Source organism: Gorilla gorilla, chromosome 17 (assembly GCF_029281585.2).
Source record: "Gorilla gorilla gorilla isolate KB3781 chromosome 17, NHGRI_mGorGor1-v2.1_pri, whole genome shotgun sequence".
NCBI lineage: Eukaryota > Metazoa > Chordata > Mammalia > Primates > Hominidae > Gorilla > Gorilla gorilla.
In genome coordinates this window covers 101,707,959-101,722,856 of record NC_073241.2, presented here as the reverse complement: position 1 = coordinate 101,722,856, position 14,898 = coordinate 101,707,959, and positions in this window count along the sequence as shown.

Here is a 14,898-nt window from a genome sequence, read left to right as displayed (position 1 = left end):
CCGGGAGATGGAGGTTGCAGTGAGCTGAGATCGCATCACTGCACTCCAGCCTGGGCTACAGAGCAAGACTGTGTCTCAAAAAGAAAAAAAAAAAGGACTATATCTGTAAACCTGTTCATAAATCTCATTAAGAAATAATTGGGACCATTCTAATCCATTGATAAGTAATAACTGAGGCCCTAAAATTCCACCATTAAAAGTTGACAATAATCTTGGTATGGAAACTGAAATGGTTCATATAGAATAAACTCAGAGTGAAAACTAAAATGATTTGTCTGAGTATTTTTGAATTACATTTTCCAAACAATGCAAACGGTTGTACGACGGCAAATGTTATCCCACTCCAGGGCCCCACCAATGACCCAATTCCAAAGCATCTTTTGGAATTTCTTATTCATCCTTACAACACACACACACACGCACACACACACACACACATGTACTTTTAGTCTGATTTTATTTTAAATACCATTTTCTTGACGTAGATAATTTAACTAATGCTATGTTAATCAATGTCTACATTTTTTATTGATTGTTTTTATTACAAATAATGCTACAAAAATACTTTGCATTTGTACTTTTCTGTCCATGCACTATAGCATCTATAACATAGATTTCTAAAAATTGAATAACTAGTTTATTGGGAATATGTAATGGAAATTATGGTAGTTACTATTACATTTCCTCTTGAGAAGTTGTACGCCTTTCTCACATTTCACACCAACAGGACATTGGTGCACAGCTTTTTTGTACCTTCTCCAAGGGCTATAAAATTTTGAACACTTTAAAATGTTTGAATATCTTAATCAGTGAAAAATGGTGTGCTATTATTTGAATTTTTGCCTATTTGTGCACGTTTTTGCACATTAAAAACCATTTATTTATTGTTTTGGGAATAAATCATATGTATAAAAACAGATTTGAGTCTTTTACATATTGATTTGTAAGAACTCTATATTTTAGGGCAATCTATGTTTCATCAAATATGTTATGAATATTTCTTCCATTTTTGAATTTTTTTTCTGATTCAAGAAATTAGAAGTATTTTACAATTTTTACCATATAGATACATATGTTTCCTTTTTCCCCTAGGTATTGTATCTTTTTCATTATTACTATCCATTGGAACTTAATGCTATAATATCTTCTACCTTTTCTGTTTATATTTATTGTAGATGAAATTATTGTTTTCATATATATTTAATTTACAATAAGGTATTTTACCTTAGTCTCAGTTCCAATTAATTTTTAAGAGATTTTCTCAGATTTTTCTGAAATAAAATCATTAATATGCAATTTATTCATTGTAATTTTAAACAAATATTTGTTCTGAAGTGTTTTTAAACTTTTGCTTCATGTTCAGGGGTCCATGTGCAGTTTGTTATATAGGCAAATCGCATGTTGTGGGGATTTGGTTGCAGATTATTTCATCACACAGGTAACAGGCATAGTACCTGATAGGTAGTTTTTTTTAATCCTCACCCTCAAGTAGGCCCTGGTGTCTATTGTTCCCTTCTTTGTGTCCATGTGTACTAAATGTTTAGCTTCCACTTATATGTGAGAACATGCAATATTTGGTTTCTGTTCCTGCTTATCAAATGTTTTTAACTACATACTTTATCTATGAATACATTGTGTAGTAACAGTTTAAGCCACTGAGATAAGTCTAGAGAAGATATCCTAAGACAGAGTTCTAGAAATAATCAATGTTGCCTTCTTATTTAGAATATTTTACGATTTTTTGTTTTCAGATATATATATAAAACTTAGACACATAATTTCCTGTACATATATAAAATATAGTATCCTGTTTATATTATACTATATTAACTTTTTTGTAACTACATGTGATTATACCTAATGTTAATTACACAAATACTTATTTTAAAATACTGCTTAGTATCCATATTTGGGTGTCCCATTTTAATTAACTAATTAATTTGGCAATTCCTACTGATAGAAATTTATATTGTTGTAAATATTGCATTTGTAAACGGCCTCAAGTGATGACATCTTTTTAGGTCTAGTTGGCATAGAAACAATTTTATCCCGTACTCCACCTCAGCCCACCCCAATTAACATGATGTAAATATTCTTGATTTGGGTGCTCATTTTAAATTTAAAATATATTGGCAAACTGCCTTTTAAAATATCTAGTTACACATAGAAAGGCATAGAGGATGTTTGTAACACCTTTGTGAATGTATTTCCTTTGGGGGAAGATGCTATCCTCACCTGATATGGGGGTAGACACATGGCCCCCTTGGGTAATCAGAATCTTCCCACCGCTTTGGACCCACTCATGAATGTGTAATCGGTAGGCAACACAAACAGAATTACTTAAATTGGGTTTTAGGGGTACGTATGGAAGCTGCCCCAGCAAGCGCCGCCTGCTCTCTCTGAGTTAATAAATCATAATTTAACGGGACCCTAGAGCCACCAGCAGGCATGATTTTCACCACATGAGGAAAGCGTGCCAGAGAATGGGGCCAAAGTAGAAGAACACAGAGCTGAGAGGTGAAGGGAGGGACACGGAGTTTTGATCATATTCTTTGAATTCTGGATAGGTCAATGCCAAGTCTACCCGTGGACTTTCTAATTACATGTGCCAATAAAAATTACAGTTTGGCTTAACTGAGTTTGAGTTCAGATTCCATACTTGATGTCCAAGGAATCCAAATTAATATAACCGTAGAATATGAAAAAGAAAAGCAAAAAGAGGCACTCCATGTTCAGTGGCTGAATGAAAGCAGGGAAGAGGACATACTTCTTTCTCCATCCCCAACTAGAAAGTTTGTGATTATTTATTTATTTATTTATTTATTTATTTATTTATTTATTTTGAGACGGAGTCTGGCTCTGTCGCCCAGGCTGGAGTGCAGTGGCGTGATCTCGGCTCACTGCAAACTCTGCCTCCCAGGTTCATGCCATTCTCCTGCCTCAGCCTCCTAAGTAGCTGGGACTACAGGCGCCCTCCTCCCTGCCCAGCTATTATTTTTTGAATTTTTTTTTTAGTAGAGACAGGGTTTCACTGTGTTAGCCAGGATGGTCTCCTGACCTTGTGATCCGCCCGCCTTGGCCTCCCAAAGTGCTGGGATTACAGGCTTGAGCCACCACGCCCAGCCAAGTTTGTGATTCTTAAACAATAGCAAAACAGCTGTTTAAACTGTCATCTACAATAACCTGGAACTCATATTTTAGTCTACGGAGTTTGGGGCTTTAGAAGACAGTAAAAATATAACAACACTTTGAAATATGTTGACTTCGTTTTGCTACATTTAACAAAGTGTTACAGGAAAAAAGTTATGATCAGTCTATGTTGGCATATCTGAAAGCAAAGACATGAAAAACATGATCCAACCAGGATAAAATAAGCCTTTTAGCTTAGTGTGAAATCCAGGATGGCTGAGAGTTACGTAATGGTAAGCTGTGTTTGTGTTAAAGAAAAACTTATTCAAATACTTGTTAAAGATGGTAAAGCTTACTTCATTCAAGGGGAACCATGGGGCTAGGTATAAGGACCACTGCAACAGGACTGGCAAGTGGGGATTTATGGCCAACGAGCAGGTCGGGGACAGTGGATGGAAACTTACTAAGAGGGAACATCATGGATAAGAAGTTTCTGGCTAAAGCAACTTGATGGATAGGGTAATCAGATATACAGGGTAGTCAGATACCAAGGGAGGGGAGTTTTCATGAAACCAAGTTGGAAGGTATATTAGTCCGTTCTCACACTGCTATGATGATACTACCTGAGACTGGGTGATTTATGAAGATAAAAGGTTTAATTGACCCACAGTTCTGCATGGCTGGGAAGGCCTCAGGAAACTTATAATCACGGCAGAAGGTGAAGGGGAAGCAAGGCGTGACTTACATGGCAACAGGGGAGTGAGATAAAGAGAAAGGGGGAAATATCAAACACATTTATAACCATCAAATCTTGTGAGAACTCCCTCACTATCACAAAAACAGCATGGGGAAACTGCCCCCATGATCCAGTCGCCTCCCACCAGCTCCCTCCTTTGAGAGGCAGGGGTTACAATTCGAGATGAGATTTGGATGGGGACATAAATCCAGACCATATCAGAAGGGTTCTTGCTCAATCTGGATTCTACAAGGACAGAGAGAAAAGCCCAAGATTGAGTCCGAAGACTCAGAGAAACCTGGTTAAAATTTTGGTCAAAGGAGAGTCTTTGCCATTTGACAGGTAATCACTTTTCTTCCCCTCACTTCATCCTCCAAAATCATGTTTGCCTAAACATATGAAGGCAGGAAAAGAAAGAATTAGAACCAACACAGCTAGGGCTTGTCTGGCCTCCACTTCATTCTCACACCCCTTCCCTGCCAATGTATAATGAAATCCACTGAAATGTCTTCTAGGGCTGAAGGAAATGCTTAGCTGCTTAAATATTTCATTATATTGCTAAACATGACTTTAGAAGATAGTTTCCTAGATGAGGCATTCAATATGAGGGCTAAGGGGATGAAAAGAATCTGAAATCAGTTGCTAAATGGCAGACAGCCCCATTCTGGTATCTAGATCGGGAGTTAGCAAACTTTTTCTGTGAAGGGCCAGATAGTAAGCAGTTTAGGTACTGTGCGCCATACGTCTCTGTCACGACCAACTCAACTCTGCTATTGGAGTAGAAAAGCAATGACAGACAATGCATGAATGAATGAGTGGGGATGTGTCCCAATAAAACTTTATATTTTGATGCTGAAACTTAAATCGTGTGATTTTCATTTCATAAAATATCATTTTTCTTTTGAGTTTTAAAAACAATTTAAATGTAAAAAAAATCTGTTGATAGGAGGTCATATAAAAACAGACAGTGGGGTAGATTTGATCCAAGGGCTGTAGTTTGCCAACCGTGGCTTGAGATCTTCACTTAAAGGAGATGTATGATCACAAACCCCCAGCTCTGTAAAACAAAAGTCTATGACAGCTCAGTTTCCAAGAGAAATTCAGGAATCCTTGAAACCTGGATGGGCAAGCGTTGAATTTCTTACATAGTGTATTCCCTAATGGAGAAAAGGAGAAAAGCACCCCAGTTTGTCTTTCTGTTGGGGACATGAGCCATAATGGACCAAGGCAGATAATCTCCTAAATTGCAGAACCAGGGACAGGCAAATTGGTCACGAAGGAAGCCACTTGGTTTCCAACTATGATATCTAATCTTTGCTATCACTTTCCAGCAAGTTGTGGCAACATAATGTGTTATTTCCTCTGCTAGCCTTTTGTAACTGGCTGTTTCCATTGCAGTTATTTTTATTTCTATCTATTATGTGACATTTGGTACTTTTGAAATAGTTATATTCATTTTTTAGCTACAGATTTTCAGATCCCAAGCAGCCAATTTTAGAACTAAGATGAATGTATTATCTAGTCATCTCAGATCTAGAGCTGAATAAAGTAACTATAATGTCATATAACTACATTATTTTATGTGGGGACACTCTTAATGGAGGGAGGTTGTGTGTGAATTGTGTGGCAGTGTGCCCGAGTTGCATAGTGTGTTTATTCACCCAGCGTCTTTTTATTTTGGGATTTCTCTCTCCTCCCTCTGGGCATGATCAAACAGGGAATGACTATAGACCAACTTCATCTCGCTGAACTCAAATGACACTTTTCCCAATTTAAGCCTTTCACATGTTTCGCTTGTCTTATTGTAGTGGTGGATTCTTCCTTCAATTTCTTTCAGACATTGTTGCTTACCAGTACCCACTGAGAAGTGGGGAAAGTCAGATGCAGAGGGCTTCACTTGACTACACGGGAACATGGAAATGATGTCGGCTGCTGAGACTGTAACAAGACATTGAATAAAGAATCCATCTTAGGCTTGACTTTGAGAAAAATTTTCTTTTCTTTAAGATAACATGTTTTTTAATATATGTATGCATGCCAAAGTAAAAGAATAAACTATGACTCTATACAGAGGTTTAAAATCAGGCACCTTGAAAAATAGAAAATAGTTTTAATTTTTACATAGATTCCTTACTACGGGGGTTTTTTATTTTTTTTTTTGCCTATAATCAGATTCCAGTGTAAATTTCTCATTTTCCTGTTTCTCTTTTAGAGATATAAATCTAGATGTTGTCTATTGTTTATTTATATCTACTATATAACTTACATCCTTTGTAATAATTTATTGATTTACTGCTAAAATAACAGATTTTAAAATAAAAAATTTTAAATGTCATTACTGACACTAAACTATCTGAAGGTTAGATGGGTATAAATTCAATTTCTAAAAGATGTATTTGACAATATGAAATATTTTAAAACCTCAGTCTTAGGGGCCAGTGTTTGTGATCTGGCTGCTACCCAAAACAACATCTCCAATGCCTGCTACTATTTTTAGTATGATTAATGATGAGGAAATGCCTTATTCATACTTTATTCATTTATAATTTATTCATTTATCAGTCAATGGAAAGCTAATATGTAATGTTCACAAGAAAACGATAAATAACAGAAAAAAATCATCACCATATGGCATTTGGATTTAGTGACAAAAAGGTCAAACACTAAAATGCTATGATTTTTATACTAGAAAGATGTTTACATTTCACGGATAGTTGTTTAATGAAGGAGGAACTTACATGGTCACCACTTAAAAACTGTCATAAAAATTTTTGTCTTAGAAAGACCTTGTGATTGTTTTAAGACAATGGGTACATAAGTGAAATAAATATTTGGAAGATATAAAAACCAATGACTACCTGAATTTTTTCTTTTTTTTTTTTTTTTTTTAGCATTCCAGTTAGGGCCTCTAACAATGGGAGGTGGTGTCTCTTTTCACACTAAATTTAAAAAGAGATACAAAACTTGAAGCTTTGCCAACTTGTCAACTTACCCATTGAGATGGTTAATATCAAGTGTCTACTTGATTAGATCGAAGGATGCAAAGTATTGTTCCCGGGTGTGTCTGTGAGAGTATTGCCAAAGGAGATTAACTTTTGAGTCAGTGGACTGGAAGAGGCAGACCCACCCTCAATCTGGGTGGGAAAAATCTAATCAGCTGCCAGCATGGCTAGAATAAAAGCAGGTAGACGAACATGGAAAGACTCGACTTACTGAGTCTTCTAGCCTCCATCTTTCTCCTGTGCTGGAAGATTCCTGCCCTCGAACATCAGACTCCAAGTTCTTCAGGTTTTGGGTTCTTGGACTTACACCAGTAATTTGCCAGTGATTTGCCTTTGGCCACAGACTGAAGGCTGCACTGTTGACTTCCCTACTTTTGGGACTTGGACTGGCTTCCTGCCTCCTCAGCTTGCAATCGCCTATTGTGGGACTTCCCCTTCTCATAGTGTGAGTCAATTGTCCTAAGAAACTCACCTTCATACATACATCTATCCTATTATCACTGTCCCTTTAGTGCATCTTGACTAATACACCTGTTGTCCTCCAAGGAAATCCTAAGTGGGGCTATCATATTGCTTTAAAACATTGCTGAGCAGTTCAAGCTTATTTTGAAGAACCAACTGTAAATCAGGCTTGTGTTTTGTTTTGTTTTATAAAAATAAGACTGTTTATATGAAACGTTCCATGTAGATTTACCTGTGGATTGTGGGAAACCTGGAGATAAATAGAACAGTCATGAAAGTCAGAACTGCTTGTTCATAGAACTGCCTTGTGCTTTCAAGACCTGCTTAAGCCCATCTCCTACCTAGTACTTGTACTTGAAGATGGATTGCTATGTTTACATTCAATTCTATGTCATGGATGGGTTTGGATAACACTGAGTTCGTGCTCAGCACTCTGGATTGCATGGTCTCTTGGTACTCCTTATTTTCCACCAGCACACAATGACAAGGTAGAAGGTGTCGTTCCAAAGAAAGACACTCATCTGCAGAGTGTGTCATAGCTTTGCTGTAAAATTCTGAAGATCTGCTCTGTGAGTCACACAGAGGGCTCACCACAGGCCCTGCATGGCCTTGTTTTCTGTTGCTGACACTTCAGCCTCATTGCATCTGCTGAGGGCTCTGACCTCAACAGCTGAGCAGCTGCGTGGCTCTGCACCTGCCGCAGGGCCTCACTTGCTCTGGGTCCCACACAACTGGAGTTTATGTGTTACTCAGTTAATGGGTCAGAGAGGCACACTCAAACATGATATATGTTGCCTGAAATATCCCTCTTTGGACTAGATTATGTTGGGAAGCCAAAGAGTTGATGTGACTCTGAGGTAAACAGGGAAGGTGTAGTTTTTTCTCTCCTTAGTGAACCGCAATAACTTCTAATGTTGATTCTTAACTGTGATAGAGAGAAAGGCATTTCACAGAGCAGTAGGTGCATACTGAGTAATGGGGACATTTTAATTTTTTTCTGGTAAAGAGATTACATTTAGCATAAAAGTTATAGTTGAAATCCTTTAATTGCCTTTGTCATAATGTGTTGCTATTTTGTAATAGTAATCAACTGCATAGCAATCCTATAGGTAAGTTTAATGGGAATGTCACAGAAAGTGTTAGCCCTATTTTTTCTAACATGTTGAAGATTATATATATATATATATAAAATATGTACATATATATGATTGACACATAGCAAATATACAGTACATGTTACTTATTATTATTTCAGGAAAATTGGTTGGAAAACATGCATTTTGTCATTCCTGAATGGTTACAGGCCTGGGGCAGGCAAATCTGTAGAGTCCACCTATTATGGATAGGTAATGTTATAATCTTGTAATCTTGGTATCATGGCCTTTGTAACTGTGAAAGAATGGCATTGACCTTCCTAAAATAATCCCTGCACCTGGGACAGGAACTTGCTCTGCTTCAGTGGTACAATAACAATAGTTTAGCCTTATCCATATCACTACACGTAAAATTCTCAGTGACAGCACTTTTAGGTCAGCCTTTAAAATATAAGCAACAGAGTGATTAAAAAGCCCTTCAAGTCTCTACCTGTTACACTTGCAACTCTAGTTCTTCTTCCTAGAGGTCTGGCGTCCCTTTGTGATGATCGCATATTATACTCTCAAATAGCATGCATTCAAGTCAAATGAAATAAGAATAAATGGGAAAGTATCATGAGTCTCTGGAAGGTACTTGGGGGACTATGGGCAATAGAAAGAAAATGTAGGAGCTGAGACTCTTAAAGACAGGACCTCTGTGAATCAGGGCTCACTGGGTGGGATTACCTTGGGACCATACTGGAGCCTACTAATCACATCCCAAAACCTAAATGTGGAACAATTTATTGTTTCTATACAATTTTGTCTCTAACATTGAAAATGCCTATGAGAATTTGTTCTTTATGCTAAAACAATAATTTGAATGCTGTCCTATTGGGGAAAAAGGTGGCAAATATCAACTTTGAAGAGTTTAACACACTTTCCTTTAGCAATTAAGAAAACAAATACTCTTCATTGGTGAAAAAACTATTGGATTCTATATCCTATTTAGAATTCCCCATAAGACTTAGGTAGAGTGTTTACACAAAAAGCTTATTGAAGAAAGGTATAGGCACATGGGATTATTAGGGAAGGTTTTATGTACATGAAAGAGAGCAGATAATGAGTACAAATGTACAGCTAGAGGAAATAAGACCGGTCTTTGATAGATCAGTGACTACAGTTAACATTAATACCTAGTACACTTAAATAGTCTTTAAATACACTTTAATTTTGTTATTTCAATTCTGGATATTTATCCATATAATGAATTGTGTTATTTTACTTCTAGATATTTACCCCTAATATTTTTAGCGGCAATTTGACAATAATTCTGACTTAGATAGGTCTGGCTAGGAAAATAGGTAAAAGGCTGCGTAATTATATTGGTAGTAAAAATAAATGGACACGGAGATGTGGCACCAGGGGAAAAATACATAACAGTTCTTTTAAGACAGAAGAAAATCCCAACACTTCACATATTTCATATAAAACATTGGCACCTGCATTCAAAAAACTTTATGTCTTTATTACAGCCATGCTGCATTATAATGAAGGGTATGTGTGTGGTTGCATATGCGTGTGTGCACACATATGTGTGCATTTCAGACCTCTAACATTTTACAACCACTCTAAAACAATTTTTTGTGTAAGCAAGCATATTTAGAAGGTTATAAATATGTACACATATCTGTATTTATCAAATTGGATATTTCTGGATTTTAATAATTGTTACATTTGGAAAAATAGTTATAATTTTATTCTTTATAGTAAACTATATGACATTTGTTGTATTTTTATAATAAATGTCAGTTAATTGTATAATGAAAAGTGTCCTAAATATAATATTGAATATTGTTTGGGAAGCAGATTGCACAATATTTTGTGAAAATAAATTTCACAGCAACACAGCAATTTTTATGCAGTTCTAAACATACATACAAATATAGACATTATATTTATTCAAATCCCAACTCATTACTATTTTGTAATCTCCCTCACCCAAAACTCCCATAATAATTTCATAATAAAATGATTGTCACAAAACAATAACAACAATGAAACTTGGTGCTGGACTATATTTTGGAGAATAGAAAAGGACACTTTCATAGAAGATATCCTTTTTCTCTTTTAAAACTATATTGATAACATTACAGTACACTGAAATTTGGAAGTTGGAACTAGGGAAATTATGTAGAGAACAGACCATTAGTTCTATGTGGTAAATGCTGAATTGGCGTTGTCTTTGAAATGATTAATTGAAAATTTCAAGTAGATGGTTGGATATGAAAACCTAGATTTTATAGAATTCTGGGTTTCAGATATAAATGAGAAGTCAGAAGAAGTAAAATTATGGAAATGACAGATATAGATATAGTCTCATTCACTTAACATCTTCAGTGATTTCTTTGAATAAAATGATTCTAGATTCTGGGGAATAAAAACAAATGGAAGACAGTCTTTCTTTAATTTCAAGATATATCTACTAGAAAGAAAAACAAAAGCAAAAACCTTTACCATATATGAAACCATGCAAGCACTTGGGGGCTATGCATTGTAATTGCATGTTAAGGAACATGACAATAACTTTGTCACTAACCATAGAGTTTAATCTATCTGCGGGTTAGTTTATGAGTGTCAGACTTTGTAAGTTAGCACTGACATAATGCTTGATATGTTCCAGACACTCCTCTGAATGCTTTGGATGCAGTAACTAACTTATTCTTTCCAGTAGCCTGATGAGGTATTATTCCATTATCCACATTTCACAGAAGAGAAACTTAAGCCACAGGCAGGACCTTGTCCAAGCCCATGGAGTTAGTAAGTATCAGAGCTGGAGTCCACACCCAGACAGCCTAGCTCTAGAATTTATGTTCTGGACCACTTCAAAATAATGACTCTTAACTTATTCTTCACATATACCAAAATAAAATCAGAAGAGCAAAACAATTGTAATGTTACAGATTTGTAAGGGCTTTCTTAATGTTCATTTTTTTAGGCACTTCCATTTTTAGGGATTATTATTATTATTATTAATGTAGGAAGAATGCATTGCAAGATGTCCAGCTGGGCTAAGCATGCTGGGCTTCCCTGTGAGTGCATCTTCCCTTGAGAGGAGCTGTCATTCTGCATCTGGGCTGTGTTTCTGCATCTGGGCTGTGCTTCTCAGGGGCTTCTGACTTGTGTGGAGAATCACACACTGGGGAGCAATGTTAGAGGACAGAGAGCAAACAAGATGTGGGCAGGATAGAAAGGAAAGGAGTAATGTGTTTGTTCCTATGGGATAAACCCTCCTACTGTCACAGAAGTTGCTACTGTACAAAATGCTCAGTGGTTTGAATTTCCTGAAAAATACAGGGAAGACATGGTTATAAATACAGGGAAGACATGGTTATAAATTCAGGATTTTGTTTAGGGGAAACAGTCCGAAAGGATTTCAAAACATGAAGTCAGAGAAATGCAAGGACTCCACAAAATTTGCAAGAAACTTGTAACAATCCATGCCATGAGAGACTTGATTTGACCCTGAAAAAATACATTATCACATATGGATAAGGAATATATTAGTCTATTTTCATACTGCTATGAAGAAATACCTGAGACTGGGTAATTTATAAACAAAAGAGATTTAACCAACTCGCCATTCCACATGGCTAAAGAGGCCTCACAATCATGGTGGAAGGTGAAGGAGAAGCAAAGGCATGTCCTACATGATGGCAGGCAAGGGTGCCTGTGCAGGGGAACTGCTCTTTATAAAACTATCAGTCCTTGTGAGACTTATTCACTATCATGAGAACATCACAGGAAAACCTGCCCTCGTGATTCAATTAACTCCCACCAGGTCCTTCATACGACATATGGGGAATACGGAAAGCACAATTCAAGATGAAATTTGGGTAGGGACACAGGCAAACCGTATCCTTCTGCCCCTGATCCCTGACAAATTTCATGTCCTCACATTTCAAAACAAATTAGGACTCCCCAACAGTCCCTCAAAGTATTAACTCATTTCAGCATTAACTCAAAAGTCCACAGTCCAAAGTCTCATCTGAGACAAGGCAAGTCCCTTCAGCCTATGAACCTGTAAAATCACAAGCAACTTAGCACCTTTCTAGATACAGTGGAGGTATAGGAATTGTGTAAATACACCCCTTCCAAATGGAAGAAATTGACCAAAACAAAGGGGCTACAGACCCCATGAAAGTATGAAATCCAATAGGGACTCATTAAACCTTAAAGTTCCAAAATGATCTCCTTTGACTCTATGTCTCACATTCAGGGCATGCTGATGCAAGAAGTGGTCTCCCATGGCCTTGGGCAGCTATGCCTCTGTGGCCTTGCAGGGTACAGCTTCTCTCCCAGCTGCTTTCACAGGCTGGCATTGACTGTGTGCAGCTTTTCCAGGTGCATGGTGCAAGGTGTCAGTGGATCTACCATTCTGGGGTCTGAAGGGCAGTGGCCCTCTTCTCACAGCTCCACTAGGCATTGCCCCAGTTGGGACTCTGTGTGGGGGCTTGCACTCCACATTTCCCTTCTGCACTGCCCTAACAGAGGTTCTCCATGAGGGCCCCACCCTTGCAGCAAACTTGTACTTGGACATCCAGGCATTTCTATACATCCTCTAACATCTAGACAGAGGTTCCTAAAGTTCAATTCTTGATTTCTGTGCACCTGCAAGCTCAACACCACATGAAACCTGCTAAGGCTAGAGGCTTGCACCCTCTGAAGAAATGAGCTTAGCAGTACCTTAACCCCTTCCCATGCCTGGAGCAGGTGAGAGGCAGTCCCAAGGCTGCACACAGCTGGGAGCCCTGGACCTGGCCCAGGAAACCATTTTTCTCTCCTTGACCTCTGGGCCTGTGATGGGAGGGGCTGCCATGAAAGTCTCTGACATGCACTGGAGACATGTTCACCATTGTCTTAATGGAAAACATTTGGCTCCTTATTTCTTATGCAAATTTCTGCAGAAGGCTTGAATTTCTCCACAGACAATGGGTTTTTGTTTTCTATCACATTCTCATGCTGCAAGTTTTCCAAACTTGTATGCTCTGCCTTCTCTTGAATGCTTTGCTGCTTAGAAATTTCATCCCTCCATATACCCTAAATCATGTCTCTCAAGTTCAAAGTTTCACAGATCTCTAGGGCAGGGGAAAAATGCCACCAGTCTCTTTGCATAACAAGAGTGACCTTTACTCTAGTTCTCAGCAAGTTTCTCATCTCCATCTGAGACCACCTTAGCCTGGACCTTATTGTCCATTTCACTATGAGCATTTTGGTCAAAGCCATTCAACAAGTCTCTAGGGAAGTTTCAAACTTTCTCATATTTTCTTGTCTTCTTCTGAGCCCTCCAAACTGTTCCAACCTCTGCCTGTTACCTAGTTCCAAAGTCACTTCCACATTTCCAGGTATCTTCATAGCGGTACCCCACTCTATCAGTACCATTTTCCTCTGTTAGTCCATTTTCATACTACTATGAAGAAATACCTGAGACTGGGTAATTTATAAACAAAAAATGTTTAATGAACTCACAGTTCCACATGACTAGAGAGGCCTCACAATTGTGGTGTAAGGCAAAGGAGGAGCAAAGGCACATCTTACATGGCAGCAGGTAAGTGTGCATGTGCAGGGGAAGTGCCCTTTATAAAACCATCACATCTTGTGAGACTTATTCACTATCATGAGAACAGCATGAGAAAGACCCACTCCCATGATTCAATTACCTCCCACTGGGTCCTTCCTAAAACGCATGGGGATTATGGGAGCTACAAATTCAAGGTGAGATTTGGGTGGGGACACAGCCAAACCACATCAAGGAAACAGCAACAAACTGATTTAAAATTTTGGCCAAGTCAAATAAGAATTTAATGTCTTGGCTGAATCGAGAATATAATGTTCCTGAAAAATAGTACACAATTAGTTATATTACATTATGTTGCTGTTCAGGCACTATTTTAATATTATTTTAAATATGATTATTTTAATATTATTTTAAATATGATTATTTTAAATGCCATTTAAAATAAGGACTTTTGCTATGAATTGCAATAATTAGACGTCTACTATCCTTTAAAAATTTTGTCATGAAATTAAAGAAATATTTAATATCTTCTTGAATTTTTTTGATAAAATAATAGAAATTGCAACATTCACTTTTGATTTCTTCAAGATAGGTTTTACAAAGTAAAATTTCAAAGATGCATCACATTTTTTTCTTTTTGTCTGAGACAGAGTCTCGCTGTGTTGCCCAGGCTGGAGTATAGTGGCACAATCTTGGCTCACTGCAACCTCCGTCTCTCAGGTTCAAGTGATTCTCATGTCTCAGCCTTCCAAGTAGCTGGAATTACAGGCACACCCCCAAGCCCGCCTAATTTTTGTATTAATATTTTGAGTAGATATGGGGTTTCACCATGTTGGCTATACTGGTCTTGAACTTCTGACCTCAAGTGATCCACCCACCGAAGACTTCCAAACTTCTGGGATTACAGGAGTGAGCTAC